We start from the raw sequence: 24,968 nt of genomic DNA on the forward strand, positions 1-24,968 counted from the left end.
AGGCTTCCTTTGGTAGCACCAAGAAAAAGAAAAAAGAGTATAAAATAAATAATGAATGAAATTCTGTTTGTCATGCACTCCAAAAGCAAAGGTACCTGATAGTCAAGTTAGTTCATATTAGTAAAGTGTCAAATTGCCAGGATATGTGCTGCTGTGCTAATAATTTACAATGCCTTTGGTCTTTACCACATACTTACCCTTGTCTTCCCCATGTCAGAAATCAAAAAACTCCCATGTACATCGCCTTCTTCAATCTGGATGAATCTATTGTTGATCCTAGATTAACAGTAACATTGATGGAAGTGCCCTTTTAAATTAAAAGTGATTATGATGATTGATTTAAATAAGTAACCACATAGCAATGCATTGGACTGATATGTCAGAAAATAGAAAACTGATCATGATGGTCTTGACCTGAATCTGCAATAAAGGAAAATTAAGAGTAATTTTTGGTGTTATTTTAAATATGGTAACAGATGTTCTTGATACTACAAAGAAATAGAAAGATAGGAAGATGACAAGACATGTGGGCAGTAATAAGAAGCAGATATCAGAAATGGAATGCAACTTAAATCTTCATCGACTAATGAATCTTTTCAGTGTCACTTTACTGCAGCTACAATAGGAACATTGTAATGATACATTTTTTTTACACATAGATCTCCATATACATATATATATATATATGCATACGTAGCATCACTCATTTTATTTGACTACTTTAGTGGTCCATTTGTCAGAATAAGGACAGATAGGGCTTTACAATTTACTAATAAATCTTCATTAAGTCTCCTAAGTTGTTTCATTTGCAACATCTATTCATCCTGTTTGGAAATGTACAGTGGCTGTCACTGAATTCCACACAGGAAATTAGTGTGAAAATTACTATGGGAAGGACAGATGGGAAATGAGCTAGCAAAAACCCAAACAAATGAACAAAGAAATACAGTTTGTTCAAAATAGCAAAGCTGTCTCTCAGAATAGTATTAAACAAAGTTTATGTGTAGACTCAAACTATATTTGGGTAAAAAAGTAATAAAATATAGATAGGGTAGGCTAGGACAGGACAGGATAAATTTTCAGAATGGTATTGATGTAAGTATTGAAGTTAAACTGAACTTAGCAACGTAAATTTAACAAATAAAATTTAAATTTGAAGTATAATTTTTTTAGTGTAGCCTAGAACTATGTTTGAGAGGCAGGTCACTGGAGGGACTGCTCCAAAAGTCTAAATGTACTTCTGGTTTTCTCCAAAATCCTTATAGTACTGCAGATTTTAAGAAAGTCAAGAACTCATGGTTTTACTGCTCAGAAAGAAATTGCCAACTAAAATGAGGGTATCAAGACACCTGGACAGATGTGAACTCTATTTATTTTCTACAGATACTATACATCAAGGGCACTCTGTTATCTTTTTTTCCCCTCAAATTCTTATAGAGGTAGAATGTGAGGATTTCAAAACTTTGGGTTTTGTTTTGTTTGTTTCTTTTGGATTTTTTTTTTGGGGGGGTGGGTTGGGGTGATGCTCTTTGGTTGTTTTTGGTGTCTGTTTTTTATTAACAATTCATAGTTCAGTTAAAGCAGTAAGCTTAAAAAGGCTTCAGGGCTTTCAGGAATCCAAGATGTAGAGTCGGCTTCTTCCCAATTGTTCTATATTTCTACGATTAATCAAAGTCTGTTCTGCAATCTGCACACAACCAGCAAATAAATCCGTCACAATTAAAAAGGAAATGGTTGCCTTCCTCTCTGGACAGTCATAGGTGATTATATGTAATTTTTTGAAGATTCAAGAGAGAAATCTATATCCTATACAAGGGCTTCTTCCTTGCTCCCAGACAAATGACCTCTTTCTAACACTCAGGAATATTACTATTTGACAGCAATCAGCTCATTATCTCATGAAGTATTTGTTTTATTTTGAATAACTCCTTCAGTGCAATGATTTTTTACCTTTCTGTTGTGATACTTGTCAGTGTAAGAAAAGTACGTCTCATCTGATTTTAGCTATCTAATAGTCTAAGCTCGATGGATTAGATGGACTGAATCATGCATTTGAGATTTGTCTCTTCATTGTCTGTAAGGAGAACCTACTTAACTAGCTCAGACTGCTGTCCAAGTTTTACAATCTGAAGTTAGATTAAATTACTGCCACACAAGGGATCTGCTAATATGTAGATACCTCAGTCTAAGCCGGAGGTTAAGTGCAATTTATACATCCAAAGTAGAAGTTTAAGGTTTTTTTTATACATATTTCATCTAATACAAAATGTACTCAAGCTTGACATTTTTTTATCTGTATTAAAATATTTTAGTAGATGTTATCACTAATAGTTTCACAGGGAATGTTCCTCAAAATGACTGACACAAATGTAAAATATACTGACTCAAATGTAAAATATACTGACATAAGATTTTGTAGAATTTCTGTGTGTTGAACAACCTTTCATAGTTCTAATACTAAAATGTGAAGAAGAAAGGATAGTGATAAGACTAAAAATTACTGGTATGTTATAAAATATTTTGAGCAAGTGTTTGACATTGTGTTTTGTTGTGGGGTTTTTTTTGTTTCTGCTTGTTTTTTTGGGGGGTTTTGACTTTGTGTTTTGTTGTGGGTTTTTTTTTTGTTGGTTTTGTTTATTTGTTTGTTTTGTGAAGTGTTGTTACGTTATGCTTTCTTTTCATTTCTCCAAATCAGATATTTTTTGGAGTGTTCAGGAACAATCAAAACATTATATCAAGCATTTGATGCCATAGTGCAAGTTGATATGGGAATGCTTTCTTCTTTTTCCACACCATTGTAGAGGTTAGTGATGTTCAGCTTCCTTGTCATAACGTGTTTAAAGTCTACTTCAGGGCATGGCACATCACATTGTGATAATGACATCAGAATACTTGCTTAGAAAAAATCCTATTACATTAATATTTTTAAGCAAAATACTGCAGGCCCATCAGTCAACACTTTATTTATACCTGTTTCAGAGACTATGGTTGCTGTACTACACCTACAATAAATTCCAGACTGTCAAATAAGTCAAATGTTTAACTGCATCTTTACAGTGTTTTGACCTTTATATAGCATACTTGTGCAAAGGCAACATTTATGTTTTTCATACAAAAGACACAGTACATTAATTTCTTCGAATATACATTTCAGAATTACAAGCATTTAAGAATTCTTGAACTTGACATATAAACCAATTTACTGATACTAACTTTCAGAGGATATTCAAGAAAAGGGGCAACTAGACTTAAAAAGCCACTAAAAGCTAAGACACTATCCATCATGTCTGAGAAGTCTAAGCAGCCTGGTGAAGTTCCTGCAGACTGGAAAAGGGGAAACGTAACTCCCAGTTTTAAAAAGGGAAAAAAGGAAGACCTGGGGAACTACAGGCCAGTCAGTCTCACCTCTGTCCCCTGCAAGATCGTGGAGCACATCCTCTGGAAACCATGCTAAGGCATGTGGAAAATAAGGAGGTGATGGGTGACAGCCAACATGGCTTCACTAAATGCAAATTGTGCCTGACAAATTTGGTGGCCTTCTACGATGGTGTTACAGTGTTGGTGGATAAGGAAAGAGTAACTGACATCATCTACCTGGACTTATGCAAAGCATTTGACACTGTCCTGCACAACATTCTTGCCTCTAAATTGGAGAGACATGGATTTGATGGATGGACCACTTGATGGATAAGGAACTGGCTGGACAGTCGCACTCAAACAATTGCAGTCAACAGCTTCATGTCCAAGTGAGGCCTACAGGAAAGATGGAGAGGGACTCTTTATCAGGGAGTATAGAAATAGGATGAGGGGTAATGGTTTTAAAGTGGAAGAGGGTAGATTTAGGTTAGATATTAGGAAGAAATTCTTCAGATATTAGGAACAATTTCTTTACTGTGAGTGTGCTGAGACAATGGAATAGGTTGCCCAGAGAAGTTGTGGATGCCTCATTAAAGCCAGGTTGGATGGTGCCTTGATCAACCTGGTCTATTGGAAGGTGTCCCTGGCAATGGCAGGAGGGTTAGAACTAGATGATCTTTAAGGTCCCTTCCAACTCTAACTATTCTATGAAAAAAAATTAGACTAATTATTCATGTGGGTATAATTTTTTTTAATGACTTCTCATTTAGCTCCTCTTTCAGAGGCATCCTTATGCTCCTGTCCTTTTAATGGCTATAATAGGTCTTCTGTCTCCTCAGCATCCTTTGTCTAAGATTCAACAATTTTCCATTTTGCCATAAACTTTTTTTTTTTTTTTGGGAGGGGGGGGTTGGGAGTGGAATGTATGCAAAAGAGTTTCCAGCTGCCATATCTTCTCTTGCATAGGCAATCAACTTCCTCACCTCATGATACTTTCACTGTGAGCTGCTCTAAAAGTTGGCATGCAGACACCTGGGAGAAAATGGCAAGCAAGCAAGCAAGCAGATGGCCTGGAAGCCTAAAAAACCAACATCAGCTGATTCCTGGCTGCAGGGAGGTAGAGATTTGGCAGCTTTCCCAATCTCCAGTTGCTGCTTTTATTCTTGTTACATGGAAGTCAAAGTCTTTCTCTTGCCACAGGCTGATATAAGAGAAGGTGCATTACCGGCAACCAGTTATTAATATTTCATGTGTCAGTAGATCACTAGATATTGATGAACAGGAATTATACCTATTACTGAGTGATCATAAAATTGTAGAAGACTGACTGATGCTTTTACTTGAATTCACTAACCCCCCAGTGTTCAGGATGAACTTTAAGATAAGGTTTTTGGTTTCAGTATGTCCAAAGAGTCTGGTGGGAAACCTGGAATCAAGGCTGAAGGAATCATCTAATTGATTGCCTATGCTTTCCCTTTTTCAGGGGTATGGGCTCTGTGCCAAAGTACTGGCATCTTCTTCAATATGTATTCTCCCTGTGAAACTTTCTGGTATTTTCTTTTATCCTTTCTGCTGGTTACTGCTTTGTGTTGACTGATACGCTTGGTGGTTCTATAGTTCTTCCAAGATCGTACAGAAGAAGATGAATGCTGAAACACAGGCTACAGAACCTGCCTTCAACTGTAAAGAAGACAGAGCAAGAATAAACTGTTTGGATACAAGACTGTATAACAGTGGACCTGCTTTCCATGGGAAGAAAACCACACCTGGAAAAGTAGAAAAAAAAAAGGGATCCTTTAGAAATTGTGACTTGTTTAAAGTCAGAGGCCACTATTCTAAGTGCTTTGATGGAGTGGATGGAGAAAGATAAGAGCATCTATCTTTCAGTATTTCCCATTTGATAGACTTTATAGGTCCCTTAATGCTGCTCTGTTCTGTAGCATGTGACCTGAACCATCTCCTGCAAGTCCAAATACGAGGAAGATGAAAGCATGCATTTACCCTCATGCACGAATTAGCTAGAGATGAAGAACAGGGCAGCAAGTGTCCTATGACACACGTTTGTTTCAGGGTTTTTTTTCTGTTGAGGACTGTTATTCCTCGCTCAGTCAAGGAATCCAACATTCTACTTCTATTCTTGCGTCTAAATTAAATTTAGAAAAAATAATCAACGTAGGGATTGCTGCTAGATGATAAGCTTGATTATTTTTTTCAAACTCACACAAATTTCCAAAATTCACTTGAAACTCTCAAGAAAAAACAAAAGGTTATGAAATCACATCATAGATTCACTGATTTGGACTGAGATCCTTCATAAGAAGGATCCTTCATAAGAGTAAAGTTACATTCTTGCCATATTTTGCTATATAAAATTAAATATATTGTGCATTCCTGTTTTTTGTTTCATTTTGAAGATAACATCTCTGAAATCATATTTGAAGTCCCTCTTTTGGTTTAGTGCATGTTTTACAGTGTTCATAGCTGCCTTGTTTTTCTTTCTCCTGCACACATTTTCCCTGCTGTTGCATTAGACTTTGTTTTTGCTGCTACTTTTTCTGTTTTTTTTCATTAGCAGATAATGACTGACATTATCACTGAAAGAGATGATTATAAAATAACAGTAGTAATAGAGCAATAGAGATAAGGTTTAATTTATTCAAAAGTCTCAAGGCCAGATAATCAAAGTGTACAAATAAAATTTAAATTATTTTTGCATTTTGGACAATTAAACTACAAAGATAATTGGGTTTCTCTAATGATAACTGCAGGTTTATCAGCAATGATGTTCTTTTTGTCATCAAGAAACAGGGAAACTATGTTGTTTGGCAAATTTATTTTGATAGTTTCCAGTTAGTAAAGACTAACATGTAATTTCCTTTAAATGAAGACTTCAAGTCAATTTACATTGTGTACAGACACTTCTCTCAGTTTACTGGTTAAAATAAATATGAATATAATGTTGATGTTAACACTGGTAAACAAGATATTCTCATTGTAATTGCTAAATAAACAATTCTTGCCTACAAAAGACTCACTAGCTTTGGAAGGCATGAATTTCCCCAGCTTCTTCCCATTTCCATGTTGAATGGTATGCCTCAACACTGTAAATTCAGCTGTTTTGCAGCTGCTTTGTTCACTAACTAGCTTTGATTCTTTACACATTGATCTTTTGCTTTTGTAACTAAAATGGTGCTTGCTGAGTTCGTGACACCCTTCCCACATCTGCTCCAGGTCCTCTTCCTACCTCCTGCCTTCTGAACAGGGGAATTGTGTGGGATTTCTTGGGGACTAGCCTCCTATGTGATAACTTAAACATTCCTGTGTTTTCATTGACTAGATTTTATACTATGACATCATGGGATATAAGGTGGCTGTAACATAAATCTACACAGACACATCTTAGCTGCGGTAACAACAGGAAACATAGGTTCCTTCTAAAAGTATCTCTGTTTTCTACTGATCTCTCCAATTTCCCTCAACCTCATTACTGGTAAAGCAGCGGAAAAACGGGGTGGACAGGGCATTAGCAGGAGTACTCTAGGAGTTAGGGTGGGGCTGTTTTACAAAACAGATATGAAAACCAACCAGGCCCCTGTGTGATCTAAACCCTCCCCACCTCCTTATGCAGAGGACATGACTGAGAAATCAGAAGCTAGTGTATATATTAATTTGCATTGGTAACTAAAATCAAGTCACAAGGTCCTTAATCTGTGAAAATTTTTAACTTCAGTGGGAACTTTGCCTGAAGTAGAACAGGTGGGCTTCATATAACTAAGCAATTGGTAAGCTACTTTGTGGTTGACTATATCGTGTGAAATTTATTGTTTTCATTAGAATTAACTCCTGCTGAGAGTGCTGTGTTTTCATAGGCCACCATGCTATTATATATAAGAAAAATTGAAACAGCATGCTCATTTAGGCTGCATAATTACATTCAAAACATGCAGTTGAAGGACTAAGGAAGGAAAATACGTTAGTTCTTGTTGGAGACTTTTAGGCAACTCATTATATTCTTGGCAATTAAATTTACATACAAGATTTTATATTGTTGCATTAAGGAGAGTAAGAAATTGAAGGAAGAAAGAAAGGAAGATGAAAGGGAAAAAAGAAAGGAAGACATTTTCCTGACTGGTCATTAAAACACAATAGGGAATCATCAGGCAGCACGGTGGAAAGAAAGGGATCATCAGGGTGTTACTAAATCAGCCAATACCATCCTGCCCACAGCATGAGACCTCATAAAGATTTTATTTTGTTATTTTGTGTAGACATCAACGAAAGATCATTCAGCAGAGTGACTCAGTGGAGACCAAACTTTGCAGACTCTTGGAAGAACTCCTTGGGAAGACTGGGACAGAAAGGGCACCGGTTGCTTTGCTTTTCCCTTTTTTTTCACAACTCCGTCTGAGAAAACACAACGTGAATGAAGTGGTTTCTAGGCTGCCAGCCATGTCGGCCTTGAGATCTGACCTCTTGGTCTTGACATAGCAGGTGACTGACATAAGCAAACACTGGTACGCTAAATGCTAATATTAAAAAGGCATTGCCAGGCAGCCCAGCCTGGTCTATAGACACAGTGTTACAAAAATGTTACATCTGCATTTCAAATGAGTCCTTTGTCCATTGTGCAGTTCAAACTTCTCTGGAAGGGCTCCAGAGGATTACAGCCAGCATTGTTTCAGTTAACACGATGGTGTGTGTCGAGTCATGATTTACAGTCTTTCTGGCTGTCAACAGATAATAACGAGGTGGTGGCTTAGCTTGTTCTGTTTGAAAGAAAAAGAGATTCCGCAAGCTACGAAACTGCCTGCAAGCAAAACAACATATACCAAAGAACCATAAGTAGTGTATACAACAAAAACTGGGTGTCTTCCTATCTGTCTGCATCTTTCTGTCTTCCCTTTTGTAAGCTCATTTTTATTGTGTTACTAACAAATGACATTTTTTGTTTTGACCAACCATGGTATTCATGATATGATGTGATTAAAAATACTAACACTAAGCTGCTTTTAGGGCAAAAGTTTAATTTTACAAAGGTTCACAGAGTTCATAAATTTAGGGATGATTCTGAATAAAAACAAGTTTCTGAAAAATAGCCGCTAAGAAAACCCCAAGTCAAAATCATTTTATTGCAGAAGCAATTTACAAATATATATTACAAGGCAATCAAAATGCTTTCCTTCAGCCTCAATGTTTTGATTTGTTATTATAGTGAAATATAAAGCAAAATAAAAAAGAAATTTTAAAAAATCAGAGATTTTTTTTTTTTAATTCCAGAAAGGTTCAAATAAAAACTTTTGTTGGGTAGAATGAGTCGAAAACATTTTCTGAATGCAGCTCCTTATACTAATACGATACAGCTTTCTCAACTACAGGTAGAAGCATGATTGTCCTGAGTAAGTGAATCTGTTTCTGACAGCTGTCCGTAGAAATCACTCTCCAAAGAGCTCAGAACATTTCTTTGAATCAACATTTGAAAATTTTTGAAAATAAGCTGGATTCAGAAAAAACATGTGCAACATTATGATAGATAACAGTCATTCATATTCAAGAAAACTTTCTGAAATAGCAATTGAAACAGCAGTTAAATTCCGTTTAGTTTCATGCATAATATTTTTGTGGCAACTTGTCCGCAATAGATCACTTCTTTTAGTGAAGAAAGGACTACCCAGTGTTAATATCACAGCTTAGGTATCTGCATGCACATTAATATTATGAACCCCATAGTAAAAAGTTGACCCGAAAAAGAGTATTTCCTTTGTCATTTCCTCTTTGTTGTGCTTTTAGTCAGCAGCAGTCACAGTACGATCCTGAGAACTTTTTAATCTTGCAGGGCTTTTGTTGGGACTACACTTGCTCAGGTGCACCATTTCAAAGTCATACTAAACAGTAAAAAAAAAATATATATGTATCTTCTGAAGAAAAGGATAAAAAGAGGGGGAAACTCAAATTCTACCTCAATATGTTCCCTATCTATGTCTTCTCAATCTATCCTGGTGTAAAATAATTTATGTGAAGAAACTTCCGTCTGCAATGAGATTTTCATTGTTTAACTTTTAGGGTTCCATCATGAGCTATCAGTGAGATTACCTGCTCTCAAAATCTGAAACAATCAAGCAGCTCATGCAATGGCCCTTCCCTGGGACTGAAAACATACAGCTTTCACCATAACGGAACTGACAACTCTGACAAAGGAAAGCTGTGCCATTTTAGTTATTGCACGGTGATGGCAGCCTAGCTCAGGACAAAAAGAAATATTGGCTATCTGACTATTTGGCATGACTTTGAAATGTTACCCCTTCAGTTTTGAAAGTGTCTCAAGGTATATGTGAGGAGATCAAAATGTCTGCTGAACTCATTAGCCCTAAAGGGCATATTTTGAAGGAAGTGGAAGAGTGACATTTCAAAGGAAAGGCTGATCTTACTTGACTTCTTTCCTAAAACAATTATGTATGTAAAATCACGCAAGAAGTCTTCAGATTTATCTCTTAAAGTGTATTTGTGTTGGCTTTTGTTGTTTTTTTTTGTTTTTTGTTTTTTTTTTCTATAGGAGTTGCTTATGTTCATAGATCTACAAGAGGGACTATGTGTTATAATTTTGGTCAATAACAAAAATGCTCTGCCTAAACAAGGTGAAGTCTTTTGGCAGGCTGCCAGTCTCTACTCCCAGTGCTACACTTTTTCCATATTTTTTCTGTTATTTCTTCAATCACCATAGCTACATGCATTAAACATTTCACACCTGCAAGTGACAAAAAGCCAACTCTAATTTTTTGGCATCCCTATGTTCAGGAAAAGCCTAGGCCAAAATCTGTTATTGACCCCAATCTCTACATTGTTTAAGTTAAGAGACCAGATGTTTATGCCACTAGTTAAATCTTCTTTTAAGATTTTTGAAGTTTCTTGATACAGCAAACCACAAGTTAAAGAATTTTTTTTGTGCATATGTGTTTATATATACATATGTATCTGTGTGTTTATGCATATATATATATATAAAACCAAATAATTTCATAGTATGTCATTCTGCTTTTTAATACTGCTGAATATTGTGAAACTTACCACAGAAGTCCTCAGTGGCTAGCTATCCAACACACTTGTTATCTCACTTCAGATGTCCAGGGCAATGCTATATAACTAATTTTAACTTACACTGTAGTACTTCCTTGGAGCTAATAGACCACAGATTGAGGTTTAACCATCATTTTAGAAACTGCTCACACATGAAGACCAAGTTCATCACACAGATTTTATTGAAGGATCTTTCTTGAGACTATTATATATAATAAACATTTTATCTATTGAACTATGACGTATTTTCTTTCTGTTCTGTCACACAGCTATTTCCACCCATTGTCCCCATTTTTTCCACACATTTTTATAAAAATTCAGAACATATCAACAAGAAAAGAGAAATTCAACAAATAATTTAAGATAAGTATGCAAAAACAAACCAAACCCAAACCAATCCGTTAAAAAAATCTCTTCAATAATTTCCGAACTGTTTTTCCAAACTAGAAAGTTTGGAAAGTCTGGGAGTTATATTTGCATCTTGTTGATTTACAAGATTGCTCTGGTTTTGTTCTTTTTGTTGTTGTTGCCTTTTTTTTTTTTTTAAAGGAAAGGTTTTACCAAACTTCCCACTGTACAAAACTCTCCTAGACCATGATTTTAGATTAGAGTACCCTAGAGAATAAGGAACACTAAAAAAGAGCTTGCTAGAAATGCTGCTTGGTTTTAAGGCATCTGTTTTACTAACTGTATAACAGGATGAGGTAAAAATGGACACAAATATTTGATTCCCATCAGACTAGATTTCACAAAGCTAGTTCTGGTATATTTACTATGTCTGACCACTTGGATGACCTTCTCCAAGCTGCCTAGAGAGTGTTTTTTAACTGTCTGTAAAACACATAGGATAGGAAAAGACAGAAAGGAGAACCTCTAGGGGCTCAATCAAACCTGCTAACTGTAACTAATATTTTTCCTGAAGTGAAAAGATTTTCTTGCTGCAAATAAGAGAGATTCTCTTGTTAGATAAGGGACTTGTAAACTCTGGGAAGGGGAACATACTAGCAGTGAATAAAGCTACTCTTTGTGAGAGTATTTTCCAGATAGTACTTTGCAGTCTTAGACTATTCAGGAGGGTACCTCAGAGCACCTCACTCAAAACATAGCTCTGCAAAAGTATGAAAGGTGAAAAACAGTATTCAGACTGTTAGTGGGCAGTGCGTTAATTTATATGCACCACCAAAACCACAGTCATCACTAAATCTTATTAAAATAAAAATTACTAGAAACTGTGGGTGACTGGAAAGTGTGTCTAATGCTATGGCTTTGCTATTCATTGAAAATATTCTGGAGCACCTAGTGATCTAGTTCCTGATGTTGGTCATTCTCAATGTGCTTTACATGTCAGAAAAGAGCAATTCTGGGGTTTGACTAATGAACTTTGTGATGGGCGGGGAAGGTCATATTGGACATATTGGATCTTACATTAGAAGAAACAGAAAAAAACTCATGGTGAAGACTCAGGAGAAGATCCACATCCTCATCCATTTCCATCAGTGTACAACATACTCTGTATTAGTTGCTATTGCTGTAAGATGATAAGTTACCTACTTTGACAAGAAAAAAGATTAGAGATGTTCCCTGGAGGATCAAAATATAGGTCCCACCAGTGTGCAGTTTATTTCTTTTGGACTATATTTTCTTCTACTTTTGTCTGCTTTGGTAGCTGCTGCTTCTCTGAATTATTTCAGATCATCACTCCTATGCAAAATAAGTATCATCAGGGAAAGTTCCCTCCTGCCCAAGAGAATAAACATGCTTACAATAGATATGGGAACTGTGCCTTCCAAATGTATCTCTTTTCTTGTTTTTGTCATGGGAGACAAAATATAATGTAAGGAAATAAATTGCTTAACCTTTTCTGACAAAGTAGTCTACTAGCTAAAAACCAAGAAATGGAAATAATACAAATGGCATGGGATTTTCTAATCTCATACTCTTTTTTTTTTTTTTTTAACAGTCTAGTGATTACCTTTCCTTTCTCAATTTCTTTTGTTTTTTGTTGAGCAAATTCAGGTGGCCTATCTTGGCAAAAATCCCAGGAAGAAGTAAGTTAATTGCTTCATTTGCTAGTGGATGCCCAGATGAAGAGGTTTAGATCAGTGTCTTTACAGAAGGGGACTGGTAAAAACAACTTTAAAACAGTTTGAAAGAGCACCCTGGAAGAAATAGGAAAAATTCTTTGCTTTCAATGCTATGCGTTTGAAAACAAGAATACTGATCTGAAGAGTCAGAGCCAACATTTGGCATTTTGAGACCATCAGTATACTTTTCCCTGTATTTTGCACTGTATTGGTGGAAACACTTAATCTTCTCGTATGTTGTGTTGGGCTCATTTCACCTGATATTAGGTCATGTTTATTGCAGCAAGTAATCAACACTGTATTTTTGTATGCAGAACTTAACACATGCCAGATTTTTGTGTCAGACTTCTCCACTCCTTGCAGAAAACAAAGTTATAAGTAGTGTAAATGTAATATTATTTCACTAAATACATTGAATCTTTTCATAGGGGCTTGTATTTTTTTATATTTCTATGTAGTATATTTCTAAAAATAAACGATGGCCCCCCTCTTTTTTTTTTTTTTACATTTCTGCTTCCACATGGAAAAAAAAAGAATCTAGAAATCCTAGTTTCACTTTTGCCTTTTTGTTTTGTTTTATTTGCAAATCCATCTATTTGGATAAGAGTAAAATTCTCTTTACACTTAGAAGGATTTATATTTTATAAGCTAGTGAGTTTTATGTGTGTTATTTCAAAAGTTTCTTTCCCCAGCATTTAAAGACACACGCCAATGGAAATCCCTCCTAGGCAATTAGCTTCCCTTACTGCACTGATGCACTTTATTATCTGTTTATTTTACATCATTTTGCTAAGGAACAAATTTTGCCCTTGGATGCACGAATGTGGCTTCCATTAGCATAATGAAAATTGCATGTGTGCATCCAAGGGTCAAATCTTTCCTTAAAAGTGAGATTTATCTTCAAATTAGCTACTCTAACAGCCCTGGCTAGGGCTTCAACTACATGAATCAATTTTATTAAGAAAAGATGAACTGTACTGGAATTCTTTTTAAATCCTACTTGTTAAAATGTGCAGAGATGAGATTTAGATACCAGCTGAAGTTTAACTCTGTACACATTTTCTCTGGTGTAAATCTGGATAATTTCCAGTGATTCTTTCTGACACTTCAGCTCCAATGACACGTAGGTTGACAGTCCTAGAAAATAACTGAGCTTTCTTGTGACTTTGCAGCATCCCTTTGAAGTTACTAGGAATCCATGTGCATAAACTTCCCTTTGCAAGATTAGACCCTAAATAACCAAGGAATTTGGCTGGTTGTGAAGGGCTGTATGAGGAAAGGAGATTTCAAATTCTTCTCTAGACATTTCAGTTTCCTTTATATTTCTTGGAGAAGACCTAGAATTCTTCATTTTTAAGATATGAAGTGTGACTACTTGGTGGTTTTGAGTAGATACATGAATATATTTACATAAATGTAATATATATTTATATATTTATTTTAGTCAATTCTGGCTGTTGAACTAGCAAACATGACTGAATTATAATACTTTTAGTTACAAGAGCAATGACTGCTTTAGGAATGGAGCATATTTTCAAAATGTTTGGAGGATCTGCTGTTATCAATAATGGCCAGAACAGTTAATTCTGGGCTTACTATGCTAAAATAAAAATGACCTTCAAATTGTCACAGTAACCAGATGGTTCACATTTAGAAAATCCTTTCATAAGCATTACTGTGTCTATTAAATGAAGATCTTTCTTAAAGTCTTTTCCTCATATGCAGATAGTTTAAGCTATTTTTTATTCTTTCCTGGAATAGTAATACATTATTATGTACAAGCAGACAGAAATTACAAGGAATTTAGGGGTGGGTCATTTTTATAGGTATCTTACTCACAAAGTTAAATAGTTGTCTTCTGTTTCTGTCCTTCAGGACATAATTTACTTCTAGCTTGTTCAAAACAACTTGTATGCTCATATTTATTTTTTCCTCCATAAAAATGTTGCTAACAGCTAAATTTTAAAGTGTGCATATTATTCTCCCTTTGAGTATAAGTTCACCTAATTTCCTAGTGTTTTAGTGGGTTAAATATTTGACCTATAGTGAACTCCAAATTCAGCAGTCAGAACTCATGATTACTTTTTGATGGGTGCTCAACAAAGACAGACAGATTCCGTCTTCATCTGCAGCTGCGCGTGAAGACGTATAAATAGGAACACAGGATATATTAATGACACAATCACAGTTCAATTAAGGAGGAAAATGAAAGACTGACGTTTCTTACAAATTTTGTCATTGTTAGATACACATCATTCTTTTAAATGTTGAACCATAAATGAAATGCCTGTACACATGAATAAAGTGCGCATATCTTGTGTTTCATATTAGGTATTACATACATAGCAGAGGCTTTGTTCTTTTGTTGGACATATGCTAGTTTTGGCAAACCAATTACAAATCTTTATCCCAAAAGCCCAATTTTTAATCACATAGTTTTGGTGGGTATAAACACATTTGCATACTGGCTGCTGGGACTAACTGAAGCATATACTTAACAATATTCTTAGGCTCCTAATTTTTTGGGGGAAGGGGATTAGAAGGTAAGCAACTCAGACCTAAGAGAGATGATAAATTTAAGGGGGAGTTATAGTAGAACAGTCTGTTGAAAAGTCTCCTGAGGCCCCTTACACTCTCTTCATATGTTAAACCAGTGTCCACTTTGCTATTGGCACAGGCTCAAGCCATTACACAGCAGTCTGTGTCAGAGTTTCTGAGCTGCGCTGAGGCAGGAAGAAATAGGCAGTAACAGCGTCAGAGTGGTGCAATGGGGCAAAGTACCCCATGTAGCAGCTGCAGAGAGAAGCAATAAAATTGCGGTTTGAATATCACATGATCTCTAATGTCTCTTTTTTTTTTTTTTGTCTAATTTTACTTCCTTTTTGTAATTGCACTGAAAACTATGAGGGATCAATTTCAATGGTCAGTTTTAGTTAAAATGTAAGAGTACATGTCATGGTTAACTTTAGTCCAAATATAGTGCCCCTGCCTCCTCCCCCACGTCAATGAGTCAGGTCTGGCTCTCTCATTATCCGTCAATGGCCTATCTCATCCTCATTCATCTGCTCTATCCACAACCTCCTGACAATTGTTTTCCAGAATGTCTCTCTCACTTGCTTTCTCTTCTTCTTTCACTTGAATATATATTGCCTTCAACTCCACTTTTCATTTACTGAAATTTTGAGAATTCATTCACAGTAATGAAACTGCCACGAAAAACAATGTAAAACAAAGGTCCAAACACAGAGGAAACACATCTCTATGGAGTACTCACTAGAATCCTGAATTTCAAGGTATCCTACCAAAAAATAAACTGAAGTGTTATCATCTCCCAGAGTCTTTCAATTAACAAGGAAGGATTAGCATTTAGTACACCGGGAATCTTCTTTTATGTACTGTCTCAATCCAGTTAGTTATCTTTTAAGACAAGACAGTTGCAGTTTTTAGAACACTGGGACAGTTTTGTGTGTCACACAACTAAATTGGGAAATCACTATTTTAAGTCTTTCATATGTATGCAAGAGAAAACAGATTTTGCTAACTGTGCATATTATGTCCACTATTTGTTGCCATATCAAGAGATTTATGACAGTTCTTGACCAAATGATATTTACTGAGAACTTAAAATGAAACCTTTGAACAGATTTGTATCTATTTATTTAATTACCTACTTGATATGTTAAGAATTTCAGAGTTTAATATGGAAGGCATTGAACTCACATGAAACTTACACTTATTATCCAATGTTGTCTTTTAGGGGTTAATTCTTATGGATATTTCATGCATGCAATACATCTAATGTAGCTATCTTTTTATAGAACACTGACAGACTGTACTAATTTCATGGCAGCTATAAGCCACGGTCCGGGATGAATTAAAAGTAGTAAGTTTTATAACTAGTCTCAAAGGATTAAAAGAATATGTGGTAATTCTCAAACAACAAAGGACAGCCTCACTGAAAAGACTTTTAATAGGAAGCTGCTTGGATAAGGAAGGGTTTTTTAGAGGCCAGAAGAAAGACAAACAAGAACCCAGAACCCAAAGAAGAGTGTTGTGGAATTGACTTAATAGAAGAATATTAAACTGGATATAAAGACTTACAGCAGGGAGTGTAACTAGCTCTAACCTGGTGTCCAACAGTAGCTGTAAGCATATGCCTCTGGATGAGTAAGAACAGGACAGACAAACTACCTGCCCTGAGTATTCTCCCTGTGCCTATTCCCAAAGCTAGAATGTTTACACTTCACAGTCCACAGTGGTTTTCTTTTGTCCAGTCTTCCCTTGGACCTGTGTAAATCACAGCATCTTTTGGTGACAAGGGCCTTGTACCATATCATCTACTAGCATTTCTTCTACCAAAGTGTCTGCTACCCATTGTAGAAAATTCTGTAAAACCAGAGAAAGCATAGTGACTCTTCTGGTCATGATTATTCTTATCTTGTTCAAAGGATAACATTCTCAGTCTTTCTGATTAGTTTTTGATCTACGATATCAAGACAACTTGTCAAGCCAACTGTCTCCCTCACAGGACAGACATGCAAGAACAAGTGCAGGAACACTGGCTTGTGAAAAGCTCTACTAGTGTTCCTCCATAAACAGTGATCCATCAATGAGCTCTAAGTTTCAGAAGTAACTGTACTGCAGTCATATCTGCAGCTATTAGGTTGCGTGCCTCATCCACAAGCAAATCGCTCCCAAGATAGATGATGAGATATCCCAATGGGGGCAGTGTTTGTTGCCAAAGGTAGTAACAACAGTACAGCAAGTCAAAAACAAAATTCTAAGTGAAAAATCTTCAAAATGCACAGGCAAACAGCTTAGTAACAGCAGTTCATCCTTTGGCAGAAAGGTTCAACTCCCACAGCCTTCAAACTAAGAGAATACTGATCATTAGGGTGAATAAAGAAGTTTCTGTGAAAATAATCCTTCAGCAGAAATGCAGTTTTCAGAGAATGAATGTTTTCCAAAGAGGACAAGGGGGTGAGGGAAAGCTCTACTTTATTGGTGTTTTTTCCCTTCTACCTTTAGTACTAAATTGGGTGGACATGAAATCAAAATATTTTTGAGTTCTACAGCCTCAGAAACATTGGTTCAAAAATGTCATTTCCCTCTTGTGTCTTATTACAACATAGTAATCTTAGCCCAAACTCTCATTTTCTGATGAAGAATAGGCTCCTTGATTAGCCTATATGTTGTGTGACACAGCAGTCTTTTTTTTCCGACAAAACAGCCTGTGGTATTTTGGGAATCACATGACTGTAAGTATAGGAGGGAAATATAACCCAGTCAAGAAGCCAATTTTATATATGAAGAAAAGAACACTTAGTAATAAGAATTACAGTTCCCATACAGAAATTTAACCTAACAGAGAGACTCAGTTTAACAATAGACTGACTTAAAAGAAATAATTTGCTCAGTTGAAGTGTAATATTCTTTCTACATTTTCTGTGTTCTGACATTTGAATATTTTTTTACTGGAAATTTAAATTTTAAATGAAAAAAAAAATTGCTATAATATGAACTTTCGCTCAGTTTCAGGATGATTTCTGTACATGTTGATGTACTTGATATCCCACAAACTTGTAAATTCACACTTTTCAATTATCTCTGACATCTGAGAACACAATGAAAAAAATGCTATTTTACATCCATGTTACAAAGCTGTTATATTTGAGGGAAGACTATATTTGTCAGGGCGTGAGTGAATCTGAAATTGTGACAGCTAAATGCGGATGTCTGCATATATATGTCTATGCTTGAGCCAGACTCTTAAGCTCTCACTGTTCACTGAAGATCGTATTACAACGATCGATATAACTCAGTGAACCATCCAGCTGATCAGTCAGTAAATATATACCTCAGGATATACTGAATTGCTTTGTATACTCCACGAACTGTATTCACTAGGGGCTTGAATTAATTGTATAAATGTAGTGCGATATGACACACCTTAAAATATGTGAGAAATCTGTAAAAGAATGGCAGATACAGTAGAGGGTTCATGGAAGACTGTCTTAGAGTGGCATTAGAAGTCAGGCAGATTACCTTGGGACCTGTATACGGAAAACTGATCTCAGATGTGTTTGATGCTATTTAAAATGTTCACAGACTCTGTGAAGCCTCCGCATGGGGTTAGACCTGACAGAGGACCCACAGGAGACCAGTGCTGGCTGGAGCAACAGGAGAAGAAAAGGTGATATTTTAGGGCATCTCAAGTGGCCCTAGAGGTGGTGAACTATGTATCTCAGGGTGACTCTTGCACCTATTGACTTCTGTTATGTAAATTCACGGACAACATTTCCAACAGCAGATACCAAAGGAATAGACAGGGGTGTACACTCCAATAACCCTAATACAAAACTAGTGAGTTACAGGGGAATAGGAGAGCAATGGACTTCAAACAAAAAGCAACCAGACTCCTGTGTTCCAGGATGTGCTGCACTCGCCTATCAGCATGCACTAGTGCTACTATCAAAGACAGAGTGCTGGGATAGGTGGGTCATTGGTGTAATCCTGTAGGAAGTTTCTTTTGTTAGTGGAGTCATTCTGCAGGGTCTATCAGCTGTGCTAACTAAATCTTTCTTAACTATATCAGAAACTCTGGTACTTCACATACAGGTGTTCATATATGAACAAACATTTTTATAATCTGAAAGTGAATGCCACAGTCCATGGAAATCAGTGGCTTGGAAGAATAGAAACAGAACTGCTACTCTCACCCCCTGATTTTACTAGATGGGATTTCTCCATTTGCAGAAAATTTTAAAGATTTCATTAGAGACATGTATTGGGCAGTGACTAGTTGCATGCTTCCTACAGGACAGACAATAACTGGCAAGTCGTACCTAAGGTGTTTCAGGTGAGTTAGACAATGCCCCTTGAGGTTGATGTGCACTGGAATGGATTTACTTTTTTTTCCTCCATCTCTCTCTCTTTACAATAACTGAATAATCACATGCTGTTTTCTATTATTCACAAATGTTATTGTCTAAGCATGTCAGTATTTTTTACTGCTACTGTAATAATACAAACAGAAATTGCTTTTGCCCTTTCAGAGATGTATTTTAGAAAATGAATCCTGAGGTATCTCTTTTCTGCAGCTATGCAATTCTAACCCTAAATTCCCAGTGCTGATGCTCACAGAAAATTTCCTGGCACATTTGTGACTCATTTGTCTCAGAACTCATTTTTATTTAATTGTGACCTGTAGTTTTTATTCCATGAAGTCATGTAGTCAAAGACATTCATTCTGCTTTCTCTTCTGAATTCTCTCTCTGGTACTTTAATAATTTTTTTGTCTCATTATGTTGTAATTCACATGCATATTTTATTGGACGGGGATTCGAAAGCTAGATTCCTGCATTAATTCACTTTCTAGAGAAAAATGAGATGTTAGCAATTTGCAAAAAAAACCAACCTAAAGATTGTATAGAAAGACTGGTATTACATAACCAATACGCAAGACACATAAGCAAGTGATTTAAAAAAAAAAAAGAAAATAAACCAGAAAGTCTATTTTAAAAGTTCCAAAAGAGTTCAGCTCTGGGTCTGAATGTCAATGGGTATAAATCATTGCTCAGGAGTTTGAGGATTTCTATCTAATAGGAAACTGAAAAAAAAAATTAGGCTTCTATTGTTAGCTACAGAATTTATGAAATGATAACAGTATGATTGCAACAAATCTAATAAAGATAATATGTCCAGGCCAGTTTCAACAAAAACTCCATCTGGTTTCTGCATTGTGGAAGCTCATGCTAAGTCCAGAATGTTGATGGGGCTTGGAGGTGGAGTGAGTTTGTTCAACCTTGTGCCAGTTTCCACAATGTGACAGCCAGAGTTTTATTTAATCTGGCTGGTAGCTGTTACAAATCTGGATAAATTGATTGACAAGCACAGAATACATCTGTCATCTTTGCTCCATGCTTTAATCATTTAAAGTCTGATTATAATTAAAAAAAAACAAAATGAAACTGCCTGCTCTATAAATGTGTTGTAAAACATTGGCTTGATCCTTGCTGTGGTTTAACCTCAGCTGGCAACTAGCACCATACAGCCACTCACTCACTCCCCCCTGCAGTGGGATGAGGGAGAGAATCAGAAGAGTAAAAGTGAGAAAACTTGTGGGTTGAGATACAGACAGTTTAATAAGTAAAGCAAAAGTCACACACACAAGCAAAGCAAAGTAAGGAATTCATTCACCACTTCCTATCCAGTGGGCAGGTGTTCAACCATCACCAGGAAAGCAGGGCTCCATTGCACATAATGGCTACTTGGGAAGACAAAACGCAGTAACTCTGCACGCACCTCCCCTTCCCCCAGCTTTATATGCTGAGTGTGCTGTCGCATGGTATGGAATATCCTTTTGGTCAGTTGGGGTCAGCCGACCCAACTGTATCCCCTCCCAGTTTTGTGTGCACCCCCAGCCTACTCGCTGCTGGAGCAGTGTGAGGAGCAGAAAAGGCCTTGATGCTGTGTAAACACTGCTTAGCAGTAACTAAACATCCCTGTATTATTAACACTGTCTTTAGCCCAAATTCAAAACATTGCCCCATATTAGCTACTATGAAGAAAATTAACTCCATGCGAGCCAAAACCAGCACATCATTTAGCTACAATTCTGTTAGTTGCAGAGGTTTTTTTTGGCCTAAATGAACTGATTTTTCTTTTCTAGATAATTTCCATAATTTCTTAAGTAGATTGCATTAATAACATATATGATCATCACCTTATTAATAGCTGGGAGAGAGGTTAGAATTCAAGGACCATGTGAATTACTGTTCAAATTATTTTCAGTTTAAAATAGAACTCACTGGTGATCATATAAATAATTTCTCACAAATGCAAAGAACCAAGTAGTGTGATCTACTGTTTTCAGGCAACTGTAGAAAAAAATCTTTTGACTTCGCTCAGGATTAAAACCTTACAAGCTATGTACAGATGCAGAAAAGAAGTTTCATTGCCTAACAGTTTTTCCTTCTCTCTCTCTGAAGCACAATATTTATTTGATATTTGTATCTTTTCCTCTAATAAAGTTTGTGTATGTGCCATGCAAACCAAAGACAAATAAGTGCCCAGTACATAAATCTTTCTCCATTCTAGATTTCTGATTTCATCTACGATAATCCTATCTCATTTCACACATATGTCAAACATCAGAAGTTTAAATAATTTGAGATACAAGTTTTTTTCGGTGACTGTATGGTAGATCTTCCAGAGGTCCAAAACAAGATATTGGATAATAGATACCACCTATAATGCTTTGAACAGCTTTCCAAAGGGAAAGCCTCTATGTACCAAACCCTTAGAAATAACAATGCACATCTGAAAGATATTGTATAACTTAACTGGAAAATATTATTCTCTGTCAGCTTTTTCAGCTTTACAAACCCAGAATAACCCCCAAAATGTGTAAGTCTTGAAATTACATGCTTGCCAATACCTTTGCCTAATTTTTTATAATTTGCATTCACACTCAGAACTGATGGTCAGTAAGGATTTACATTCTCATTGCAGAAATTAGCACAATCCAAAATTATTCTATTTATGGTGGACATTCCATAGTCTTAAAAGTCTAAGTAATTTGGAAAAAAAGAAGAAGCTGCCATATTAGAAAAGACCGAATGACTCAAAAGATGCAAAAATGACAAAACCATAATTACTTTATGATAAGGAGCATGTATATTGTCAGGTTTTGGCCTTTTCATATTTAATAATGAAGCTATAATAAATAAAACTTACTTTAAATTTCATATAGACCATGCAAGTGTTCATATGTATATGGTCTGTCCAGTACGTAAGGTATTTTTAAAGAAAATGTAACTTGAGGCTTTATAGAAATATGTACAGGCTGTATATGCATATTTTATATCATCATGAAGCTCTGAAAATACAATGGTTATCTGCAAAGAGTTACTGCGAAGATTTATTAAAGAAAGATAAATATCAGTAATATGGTTTCCTCATTTCTACTGACAGATTATGTCATCATATTATGAAATGAAAATTGTGTTCCCCTGATGACTTTGACAATACAATATTTTTTATTCCAACAAACCCCAAGTTTTGCCTCTTCCACATTACCTAGGAACCTAGCCATATTTTTACACATATTAAATAACCAACTCCAAACCCCTGCTTTAAAAAAAATAATAAAAATTCACACCAGCTTAACTGTACACATACTTCTGAACCACACAAAGTAACCTTAAATAGGAACAGAGGAAACAAGTTTACCTTTTTGCCTGAACAACATGATTGTCTTAAGCAATACTGAAGAAATGAATAATGCAATCAAACACAGACATTAATAGGTGAATTCTTTGGAATTCTTCCAAAACTGACATTTTGGCCTACTTTTTTTTACAGGAGGCAGAATAATTTGAGTTAACCCAGACAATTGTCATAAGGTTTGTACAAATGCTCAAATGTTTGCAATGCAACCCATTTCTTAAAGTAATTTAAAAAAAATATCTGGAACATTCCTTCAATCTTTTTGTCAGTATTCTTTCTCCAGTTTTAATCCATATCCTTATTTTAATAGCTTTCTTGAAAGTCTCCCAGTTAAAAAGAAGAAGAAGAGACAGAAAAGGAAGAAAGCTTTATAAACCCTATTGCAATAGCCTCATACCAATTGTTTTCAATATTGCTTGGAACATTATGAATTTTTTTTTTCCAAGATGACACTTCTCTGACCTATTTTCACCTTATTCTCTAACCCCTATAACCCTTGGGCCAAGAGAGTCAGTTTTAATCTCCAAAGATGTAATAATAAACAATGAAGTTGCTAAGATTACCTTTCCATTTTCTGATGACAGTGACCCAATTTCGGCTGCTCTTGCAAGGACTGCTTAAGCCTTTGGAGGAAGTCTGAGATGTGGAATTTTAGGCAACAGCCTTTACCTGTCAATTCCCACCTTTGTCTTGGCTTCTTACTCCTGATGAATATAGAAACTATTTGTTTTCTTTTACCTTCCCTCCTATTTTGGTGTCACGTTTACAAAAATCTTAGAGCTGTTCCTTCTGAATAGGGAGAAGAGAGGGAAAATATCAGACTGTTAGGACAAAATCAGGAAGGTAGTTAAAACACAACTTTGACTATTTGAAACTTTCTTCTGCTTTGTAGCCTGAACTCATTCCAGCTGATTTTATACCTGTTTGATCATCCAAACCTGCCACAGTCACAAACTTCATTGAGTAGAGCTGAGTGACTCTGTGGGAATAATGAACATATAAAGTTTTCCTTTGTCAATGAAGTTTCTTATTGTTACAGTGTGGAGAAAGTGATTATAATGAGAAAGAAATATATAAATATAAATACTTTCTGTATATTATTCTCTCTTATTCATATTTGGAAAGGACCACCCATGCATAGGACTCTGTAGGTTGTCGTCAGGCAGAGCTCTACTACATCTACATCAAAAAGAAAGGCATTGGGTGGCCAACATATGGGACATTCAGATATCAACTGTGTAGACTTTCCCAGTGTATTCAATATTATTCCAGGCAATAGATCTGGAAAAAGAAGATTTGAAGGATATGATATGATACCTTCAGAACATTTTCCTTCCAAAGTATTGTTAATGTGGTTCAAAAAAAGTTCTGTAAAAACATGTATTCTTCTGAAGACTCTGGTAACTGTGTTAGACAACTATCATCAGGATGACTAGTGAAGTGGAAAAGAGAACCAGAGTCAATAAAGGCTGGTAAGTAATCAATCCAGATGAATATGTGAGTACTGAATTATTTTATAAACTTGCCCTTGGATAACTTTACTTTGTATAGTACTTGTTCACTGAATTTTAAGTTCTCATATTATATTACTGTTGGGATTCAAGGGATAAAACAAAAGATAGCAGATGAGGAAAAAGAAATAGAAAAGAAAGAACACCAACACAGCTTCAAATTAGATATATTAACTAATAAATCTTACAAAAAGTTATCTCTTAATCCCAAGAGTGCTTTAGAAAGTCTGAAGTTAAAAAAATAGCAGTTGTAAAAAGAGGAAAATGAAATTAAGGACGTAGATTTCAGCAAATAATATATGAGAAGTTAATGCAGTCATTGACCTATTTTGTTTGAGGGTCCTAGAGAAGAAAATGGCCAAGACCATTTACTGATATATGATATAATATCAGTATTACCCCAAAATGTTTTTAAATACAGACTATAGGACAAATGTCTGGTATACATCATGCACGTTGTTATTAGATAAATAAACTTGAAAGAACTGATTAACAGTGTCTGCTCAAATTTAGTGTCCATTTTCCAGCCTAGTGTGTCCTCTATCAACTTTTTCAAATCAGGAATCTGAGATTGGAGTAAAGGGGAGTTCCTAAACCATTGTAATAAAAAATAAACAAATAAAAAGACTCTTAAGTTTCCAGAACTCTTCTGTAATTTATCTAATGCATATTGTACTGTCATAGTCTTATCAAAGAACCTTACAATTAAGAGCAG

This window comes from Charadrius vociferus, unplaced genomic scaffold (genome assembly GCF_000708025.1).
Source record: "Charadrius vociferus isolate BGI_N301 unplaced genomic scaffold, ASM70802v2 scaffold72, whole genome shotgun sequence".
Lineage (NCBI taxonomy): Eukaryota > Metazoa > Chordata > Aves > Charadriiformes > Charadriidae > Charadrius > Charadrius vociferus.